This window comes from Micromys minutus, assembly GCF_963924665.1.
Source record: "Micromys minutus genome assembly, chromosome: 24".
NCBI lineage: Eukaryota > Metazoa > Chordata > Mammalia > Rodentia > Muridae > Micromys > Micromys minutus.
In genome coordinates, this window is record NC_137959.1 from 47,125,861 (window position 1) to 47,135,539 (window position 9,679).

A 9,679-nucleotide genomic window follows, 5' to 3' on the forward strand; every position below is an offset into this window, starting at 1 on the left:
CAGAGCTCGTGCCATGTTTTCCGGAGTGCGATCGTGTTGTGTTTTCCATCACGGAGACAGACAGCCAAATTATCCTCTTCACTGCAGAGCCAACACTGCCAGTGTGGGGTGTTGCTTGACTCAGACCCCTCAGTGGGCCTTTCAGAGCCATGGGTACTGTTTGAACATTAGTGGTGGACACGGGAGCTTTGTTTGAATGGTTTCAAAACATTGTATTTCAGAGAGGAGCAGAGTGTGGCCTCCAAGGAGCCAATTTTGTTGGCATAGGCACAGTTCGGTATGCTGTCTGATTGGTCAGATGAGGTTCCCTGGTGTTGACGTGGTCTCTCTGCGTGTTTGTCATGACAACAGGGCATTTGATTGACAGGGTGATAGTGGAAAGCAAGGCTGGTTCACCATTATGACAATGTCCTGCTTTGTCCCCAGCTCCATAGGCTTTTGAAGGCTCCAGAACTGGTCTCTCACGTGGAGCAATGGCAGGACCACACTCACTGTTGCTGTGAAGAGCCCCCCAAAGGTCAAGCATGAAGAGTAAGACACCTGAGGAGGATTAAGACAAAGGCTTTTCTCTGTTTTAAGATTTATTTTTAAGGTTTGCATGCATGAGTACAGGTGCCTACAGAGTCAGTCCCCTAGTACTGGAGCTACAAATGGTTGTGAGCTGTGTACCATGGTGTTGGGAATTGGAACTCCAGCCCTGTGCAAGAACAGCAAGTGCTCTTATCCGCTGAGCCGAGCCATCCCTCCAGCCTCGAAGACCACTTCTTGAAAACTAAAGTGAAAATGGGAAGCAGCACTTGTCCTGGAAGTTAGCGTCGCATTGTCAGTGAGAGTAACACGGTCAAAGCAGCAATGAGAGATGGTAACGTGGATGTTTGTGTGCAGAGCTGGGACAAAGCATCACCACGCTACCCCTCCCAGGTACCCTGTTATCTTTACACCACACACAGCAAAAGAGCCACACACCCGTGATTGTGTTACTCCACCGAGGCTCCAGGAAGGTTGGAGAACCACTGCAGAACTCCATCAAACCAAAGCATGGCACACAAGTACCATCCAGCCACCCTGCTCTGGCGGCAGAACACTGGAGATCTGGACGAGCCAGGACCCTGTGCTCTCTCCCTCGGGGAGACTGAGCAGTCTGTCAGAGAGCTGCATGGGGTGGGTGTGGAGGAGAGATGAGTCCACGGAGCACAGCACTTACCAGGGGCAACCACCTTGGTGCCATGCTCGAAGGGGAGCCTGACTCTGTCACTCGGAGAGCAGGAAAGAAGAGGTGCAGGAAGCCAAGGACAGTAAGTAGCTAAATCACAGGTCACCCATAGTGGTGAGGCTGCGAGCCCAGGCCTTGCTGTCTTCACTGGCTATGAGCATCCTGTAGCTGTCCACACCCTCAGCCTACCTGCTGCCCACACTTGCTCTGAGAAGCTCAGTTTCAGATACAATGGAACTTTATGGACACCTTGTCACCTCCACTCCCTGATGCAGGTTCTGGGCCTGGCTGTTTCCACAGCCTGTGGCAGTTCCAAGTATTTGTGCCAAAGAGCTGAAATAAACAGGAACACCCCACCTAGAACAGATGGGCTAACATGTGGAAGAGATGTGTGGGGGAGGCAGGGGAGGGAAGAAGAAAAACAGACAGGAGACCAAGCCACAGATGAAAAAAAAATTAGCGTATCATTATTCAGTTTGACCAAGAGTAGACATATCAAAGCCATTCCAAATCTTCACACGGAGTTCACAGGGCATTAACATGCATTTGCCTTCAAAGGGACACGGGGCTGGAACTCCAGCCTGCAGGCCCCATCAAGACCCCCGTTAAGAGTACTTGTTGCTCTTGTACAGGACTGGAGTTCAGTTCCCAGCACCCGTGTCAGACAGATCATATGGGATCAGATGCAGATGCCCCTCTTCTATCATCTGAGAAACAAACACACACACACACACACACACACACACAGACAGACAGAGAGAGAGAGAGAGAGAGAGAGAGAGAGAGAAACAGAGAGAGACAGAGAGAGACAGAGAGAGAGAAAGTAAATATAGGTATAATAATAATAATAATAATAATAATAATAATAATAATAATAATCCATTTTTTGAGACACGGCCTCATGTGTCTCAAGATGGCCTTGGCCTGGCTGTATATTTAAAATGACCTTCAACCTCTGCTCCTCCTGCTTCCCAAGTGCTGGGATTAGAGGCAAAGCACCATGGAGCCTGGCTTATATGGTGTTGGGAATTGAACCCAGAGCTTTCTGTATGCAGGATAAACACTCTAGCAGCAGAGATCCTGTCCTTAAAGCACCCAATGTGTGATGTTCTCATCACCCCAACTGGGGCCTTCAGCCTCACAGGGGTCCCACTGTGTGCTGGCAGGTCATTGTGAGCCTTGGCTGAGGCGGCATTGTTATCTGCGCAGACCTGTCTCTTGCGTTTTCCGCTGACATCAGCTGTTTTCATGCTGATCTGTGAAGGGCTCAACAGGGTTATCTTATCTTCAGGGTGTGTATCGTTCAAGCAATGCCACCACTGTGGCTCCTTTCCTACCCATCTCTCCTTGTGTGTGACTTTAAAGCAGATGCCTCATCAGCAGGTCTGTAGGCTTCTGGCAATTGATTTGCAATGAGAAAAATGTAACTCAGACACCCTCATGGCCACCTGACTTCAGGGACAGTCTTGGCGGCATCCTGGAACCTGACTGCAACGATTGTTTCATCGATAGAAGCCTTCTTGCCTTATCTCTCAGAATGGGGACCCTGGAAGCCTGATTGTAGGGGAGGGCTCTGCACAGGGAAGTATCTACCTTTGTTCGAGGCTCCTTCCCTTTGCTCTTGGGCTTCTAGGGCTGAGATCTTCACTTGAGAGCAAATGGATAAAGCCTGCTTGATTCTTTTAAAAAAAGATTCATTTATTTATTATAAATGTATACAGTGTTCTGCCTGTACACCAGAAGAGGGCACCAAAATCCCATTACAGATGGTTGTGAGCCACCATGTGGTTGCTGGGAATTGAATTCAGGACCTCTGGAAGAGCAGTCCGCGCTCTTAACTGCTGAGCCATCTCTCCAGCCCTAAATTTTTAAATCAGTACCTTTTATTTATTGTTTGGAAATGTTATATACGTGCTCCAGTTTGTGCTTGCACTGCTGTGATAATTATCACAATCAAAAGCAACTTAGGGGAGGGAAGGACTTATTTCAGCTTACACTTCCAGGTCACAGTTCGTTCCTAAGGGAAGTTGGGCCGGAACTGAAGCAGGAGCTTAGAGCAGAACCTACAGGTGGATGGTGTTTGCTGTTTCACTTCCTGGCCTGTGCCATTGTCTTTCTCAGACAGTCCAGGCTCACCCTTACCCACCTAGGGATGACACTGCCAATTATTCCTCAACTGAAGGTGGGGCTTGGTGAGTCTCTCTCCTGTCTATGCTGGGACTTTGGCTGGATTGATCTTGTTCAGGCTTTGTATAGGTGTCCAACTAGATGTAGATTAGAGCAGGACACAGCTTGCTGCCATACTGTGCGTCCTTGGGAAAGTAGCCCACCTGTCCAGCACCCGTTCGTCCAGCTGTGACACAGCCTACATACTGCTTGTGTGAGAAGACATGAATGATATCTGCAAAGGCCAGGCCTGTTGCAAACGGTGGCAGGTGTCCTTGGCTGTTGGAAAAGCCATCGGCTTTCAAGGCTGATGCTGCAGACAAATACAGATCTAACATGGGGGCAGGACGATGGAGAGCACGCGGAGGAGGAGGCTGACTTTCCCATTCTGCTTTCTGCTTCTCCCTGCTGTAGTCCTAGAGGCCATGATGCTCAATGATGCCCATTCGCCAGGGAGAGCGATGGCTTTGCTCTTCTAGAGCTAAGCTGACCCCACCTGTGGGACTAAAGAGGGGGGCTGGCCATCCGATCTGTCTTCAGAGAGGACCAGAGACAGTATTCAAGGGGAGGCATAGGAACAGGTTCCAGAACATATCCCTCCTGGAGAGCAAGCAGGTCTTAAAAGGACAGTGCTGGAAGGTCTGCTGGCTGTGTCGAGGTTTGTTGCATGTTCTTGTACGTGTGTACATGTGTGTAAATATGTACCTTCCTTCCTCCTTCTCCCCTTCTCTCTCCCTCTCCTCTGTCTCTTCCTTTTCCTCTCTGTCTTTCTCTCTGCCTCTCCTTTTCTGTCTGTCTGCCTCTCCTTTTTTCTCTGTCTCTGCCTGTCTTTCTCTCTCTTTCACTCACACACACACACACACACACACACACACACCTTGTTAGAACACTGGCTATGGGAGCTACAGACATCTATGAGTCTCTGGAGCAGTGAGGTCATGAGGCAGGAGGACTGTGGCCTCTCCCAACAGCAGCTTTGCAATCTACTCCAGTGTGTAAATCTCAAATTCAGTCAGTGGTCAGCTGGGTAGGGGTGAAGAACCCAGTAGCCTGCCAGCTCACAGGCAGCACTGCTGAGCCGGTGCAGACATTGAGCCTCCTGTGCCCAGTCCTAGCTGTGAGCTTGACCCTTCCTCTCCCAGGTCGTTTCCTCCCTCGTATCAACACAGGTTGGCTCCCCTCACCAATCAGGCTTGTTCAGCTTGTGCAAGGTCCCCCCTCAGCCAGCCTCCTCCAGGCTGTGGCTTCTTCCCTGGGTCTCTACAGGTCTATTCATCCATCTAGTCTGTGTCTGCGTTCCTCAGACCGTGAGACCCACAGAATCAGGTTCCCTTTGGCCTCTGTTTCTTTAGGAGGCGAGGGTAGAGCCAGTTTTTCTCCTGTCCCCATGCTAGGGATAGTGGGGACATTGCCTTCTGATCCACTGCTTTCCCAGGTATTTAGGAAAGTTACCAGGGTCAGGCAGGGAGGGTCAAAGCTGTAAGCCCTGGACATTTTGACTGAAACCCTCAACAGGACCATGCATGTTAAGGATTCCGGTCTTTCTAAGATGGAATATCAGAGGGTGAACTTATAAGAAAATGGGGTTCTTTTGGCTCATGATCTCATCATGGTCTTGTGTCAGGGAAGCCATGGCAATGGGACCTTTCGGATGGCAGATCAGGAAGCGGAGGCCTTCTGTAGGAGGGAAGCAGATTTACACCCTGCTCCTCCTAATGGCTCTACATAGTCCCAAGACAGGACCACCAGCTTGAGGTCCAAATGTTCTAACATATGAACCTGTGAGAAACATCTCACACCAGGCAAGCACCTGCCTCCCCTGTTACATTAGAAGGTTCTTTTGACTTTCAGTTCCAGCATTTGCCTGGAAAGGTCACTCCTGGGGGACTCTATTTCCAGCTCTGAGCTGGCTGCCAAGGGAATTTTATTTATGGCCTGTATTTTGATAGTGTTGGGGGTTTGCTGCCTCTGGGCATTTGAGTAGGGCTGGCCAGAGGCAAGCCATGTCTGGCTCCTCTTTCATCCTCCAGGAGCCAAGCTTTAACTTGGCTGAGGTCTGATAAGCCTTCAGGGCTGCCTTCTCTCCTTTTAGGGCTGGACCCAGACCAGTTCACTTCCTGCTGGGCTGGGAACCCTTGGGGCCTCCCCCCAGGGAACACTAAATGCCAGAGAGAGGAGGAGGCTTTCTTTCCCCTTCCCCCACTCATAGCTGTGCAGTTCAGACCTGGACCTCTAAGAACAAAACTTACATCCGGTGCTTGCTCTCACTTGGCAGCCAAACCAGTCCAGAGGCCACTTGGCATCAGCTGGAGGAAGTCAGTCTCTAGGTATGTGTGAGAAAGTCAGAGACCCAGGCTGCCTGGAGAGTTCACGGCTGCTGTCCAGGCTCCAGAGAAGAAGCAGCTCAGGGCTCCACGCCCCTAAAAGCAGCAAGAACTGAGAGGAGTCAGCTGTGGCTCTCCGGGAGCAAGAACGTCTTAGGGTTTCTATTGCTGGGATAAAACGCCTTGAAACCTGGAGAGGAAAGGGTTTAATTCTGTTTACACTTGCAGGTAACTGTCCATCACAAAATGGAGTCAGGGCAGAAGCTAAAGGCAGGAACTTGGAGGCAAAAAACGAGACAGAAGCCTTGAAGGCATGCTGCCATTGTCTTGCTCCTGGTGATTTGCTAAGCCTCCTTTCTCCTGTCCAGCACCAGCCTGTATGGGCCTATGCACATCACCCAGTAATCAAGAAAATGTTCCACATGCAATGGGGGTGATGGGGGTGGAGGTGGGGGACACTTTCTCACTTAAGGGTCCCTCTTCCCAGATGACTCCAGCCTGTATCAAGTTGATGGTAAAACCAGCCAGGTTCCTGGGATCTCCAGCAGAGCAAGGGGAGTTCCCCAGCCTGTGGGAAAGCGTGGCACAGCCCACGATTGCTCCAGGCCTCCCTATGGAGGACTCTGGGCCATTTCTTCCTCATGGGTGCTTGTGACATCCTTTGGAAGGGATTGGTGTGGAATCCGGGGCAGACTGAGACTCAGAGGCACACGTGGATGGACACGTCTTGGTGGCTCAGAGGTGGCACTTCACTTCTCTTTTGTCCCAAACCCTCTGGGACCAAGAAAGAACTTATTCCCAGCCGTCCGGTGGCAGGAAAGGCGAGCTGCCAGGTTTTTCCCCTTCTGCTAAACAAAGGAGCACATGGAGGGCTCCGGGGAGACTGACTTAATCCCAGCCAACAATGGGGGGTTGTGACCTTGAGAATTGGGGGCCTTCTGGAGCTGTCAGGCTGGGGTGTTCAGCTGAGTCACGGTGGGATCCAAACTCCTGCATGCCCCACCTGTCCCAGCTTGACAGCACCTCTGCCCTCAGGTCTCCTCCATCCCCCAGATTCCTCCTTTCTCTTTAGTGTGCTGCCTAGATCAGCGGGCTATAAGCAAAAGAGCTTCCCCTCCCCCAGCCAACAGCCAGAGGAGTTTATTCAGGCTGTAAGTCTTACAGAAGTGAGGAAAATAAACTCCTTATCAATAATAAATGGGGACGGAAAATAGAAGCAAACATGTCCTCAAGGTAGAGTCAGGGAGACAAGCCAACCAATTTTCTTTCAGTCACTCTCATGACCCTTGATGGCAGAAGGAGGGCAGTTCTGGAATGTTCCTCATCAGCTAGAGTCCCAGAACTACAGCCTGCAAACATCTTGGGGGCAAATACAGAGCTGCCTGAGTTTATAAACTTTGTCAGGCTAAGAGAAAGGGAGCTGGAGAAGGAACGATTAAAGAACAGAAACCACGGCATCGTCCAAGTCAGACCTGCTGCAGTCTTACAGTCTACACACATGGTTTGAGACAGAACTTTTTTTCCTGTTGTTGGGTGTGCATGTGTGTGTGTGTGTGTGTGTGTGTGTGTGTGTGTGTGTGTGTTTACAAAAAGATAAAGAGAGGGGTGATATGTTCTCTGGAGGTGTGGTGAGGTGTGGGGCAAGGGGGATGCCTCCAGCAGATCCATGTTGAGGCATCCCTTCCCCCTGAGGGACCAGCCACATGATGGTATAGTACAGAATGGAGTTTATTCAGGGCATGGGGAGGGGAGTTAAGAGGGCAGTAGAGGCAGAGAGAGAGAGAGAGTCAGACAGAGACAGAGAAGAGTAGAGGAGAAGAGGCCAGCCATGAGCACGTGGAGAGAAGTGGGAAGGAAATGGGGAGAAAAGGGACAAGGGGGGAAGAGGGCAAGAGAGTGAGGAGGGGGCAAGCAGCCCCTTTTATAGTGTCAGGCATACCTGGTAGTTGCCGTGTAACTGTGGGGCGGAGCTTAGAATGCTAACAGTTGTTGTTTTTGGAAGTGTTGGGAACGAATTCAGGCAATACAGGTCACCCAAATTTCATGTTCCAATGTGATTGATAATCACTGTATAAAGTTTTGATGGTAGCTGAACAACATCATACATCAAGGCCCTTCCCAAAAACCTCAGAGGTGGTTACAGCAGTGTAGGAAAAGCTCTGCTCTAGGGCGCAGATGTTATCAGACAACATGCTTAGCTTTGGGGTTGGCAGAGCTAGAGGTCTGTACATTCCAAAGGATTTACCCATCGGTCACTGTGCCGGATAGCTTTATGTCGACTTGACATAGGCTAGAGTCATCTGAGAGGAGAGAACCTTGGTAAAAAGAGGTCTCCATCAGATCCAACTGTTGGGCATTTGCTTAACGAGCAATTGCTGTGGGAAGGCCCAATTCATTGTGGGTAGAGACATCCCTGGGCTGGTGGTCCTGCGTTCTATAAGAAAACAGGTTGAGCAAGCCAGAGGGAACAAGCTAGTCAGCAGCATCCCTCCATGGCCTGTGCCTCAGCTCCTGCCTCCAGGTTCCTGCCCTGCGTGAGTTCCTGTTCCAACTTTCTTTAGTGACAGGCCATGTGGTGGAAGTATACGCAAAATAAACTTTTCCCCTCCAACTTGCTTTTGGTCACGGTGTTTCATCATATCAGTGACTCTCACTAGGACTGTCACAAAAGATGTTAGATCACATACAGAGGAGGAGAACAAGCAGAGGACAGGTCAGGGGCTAAGGATTCCTCAAAATTTTCCTCTGGATGCACCACATCCTGACCTCTGGATCACTGAAGTTCTAATCAGCCAATTAGCTTTAGTAGGCACGGCTTCTTTCCTTTCATTCACACCGGAAAGTCCATCATAAAGGAGAACACTTAAAGGCTGAGAGTGAATAGTGATGTGGGTAACGCTGTGCCTGGCTTCACACTTGGGCAGGCTTTGAACTGTTTTCTAAAGTCTCTGGGCAGACGGCTCCCTAACAGAGAGATGTTACACCATCACATGTCAGGTGTGAGCACTGGGCTTGTTACACCATCACATGTCAGGTGTGAGCACTGGGCTTGTTACACCATCACATGTCAGGTGTGAGCACTGGGCTTGTTACACCATCACATGTCAGGTGTGAGCACTGGGCTTGTTACACCATCACATGTCAGGTGTGAGCACTGGGCTTGTTACACCATCACATGTCAGGTGTGAGCACTGGGCTTGTTACACCATCACATGTCAGGTGTGAGCACTGGGCTTGTTACACCATCACATGTCAGGTGTGAGCACTGGGCTTGTTACACCATCACAGGTCATGTATAAGCATGAGTGTTACACTGTCACGGGAATTAGGATGCCTCCATTATGCCCCTCCTGGATGTGGATAATGAGGCTGAACGTCAGAGCTGCATCACGTAGGCGATCTTCCACGCACTGAAAGACAGCCCAGGAGGTAGGAACCTTTCATGTGTCAGAAATGGTTCTAAATGCACACTTACATTTTGGAGAATTATGGCTTTTTCAGAAACTCATAGGCAAACGCTTCAGCATTAGTCAAGATGCACCCTCAGACTGAAACGTGTGGAATTGGGGTTCTGTATCCACTGGAGAAGCACACAGACTACAAACATTGCTTAACTAGGTTGATTTGAGGAACCTGATTCCTGTGAAGTGCTTTTTACAATAAACCCGACTCCAAAGGTGGGTGAACTACAGAAATCATGCTTTGTTGCGTTTGCGGATAAATATATATTACAAGAAGGAACATGAAATATGACTGTGGCATGTAACAACCCATTCCTCCAACCCAGCTTCTGACACAAGGCCACAAGCTTTGATAAATACAAGGTAGGTGTGGACTGTCAGAGTATCTGTCATTCCTGTCTGTTTCCTATAGGCCAGTTCAGACCAGTTCAGACCAGTTCTTTCCTCTTGCCAGTTGACTTGAGACCTGTTGTGCTGCATCCTTGAGCTAACATTGAAAGTTAGGGTTCCAGTCT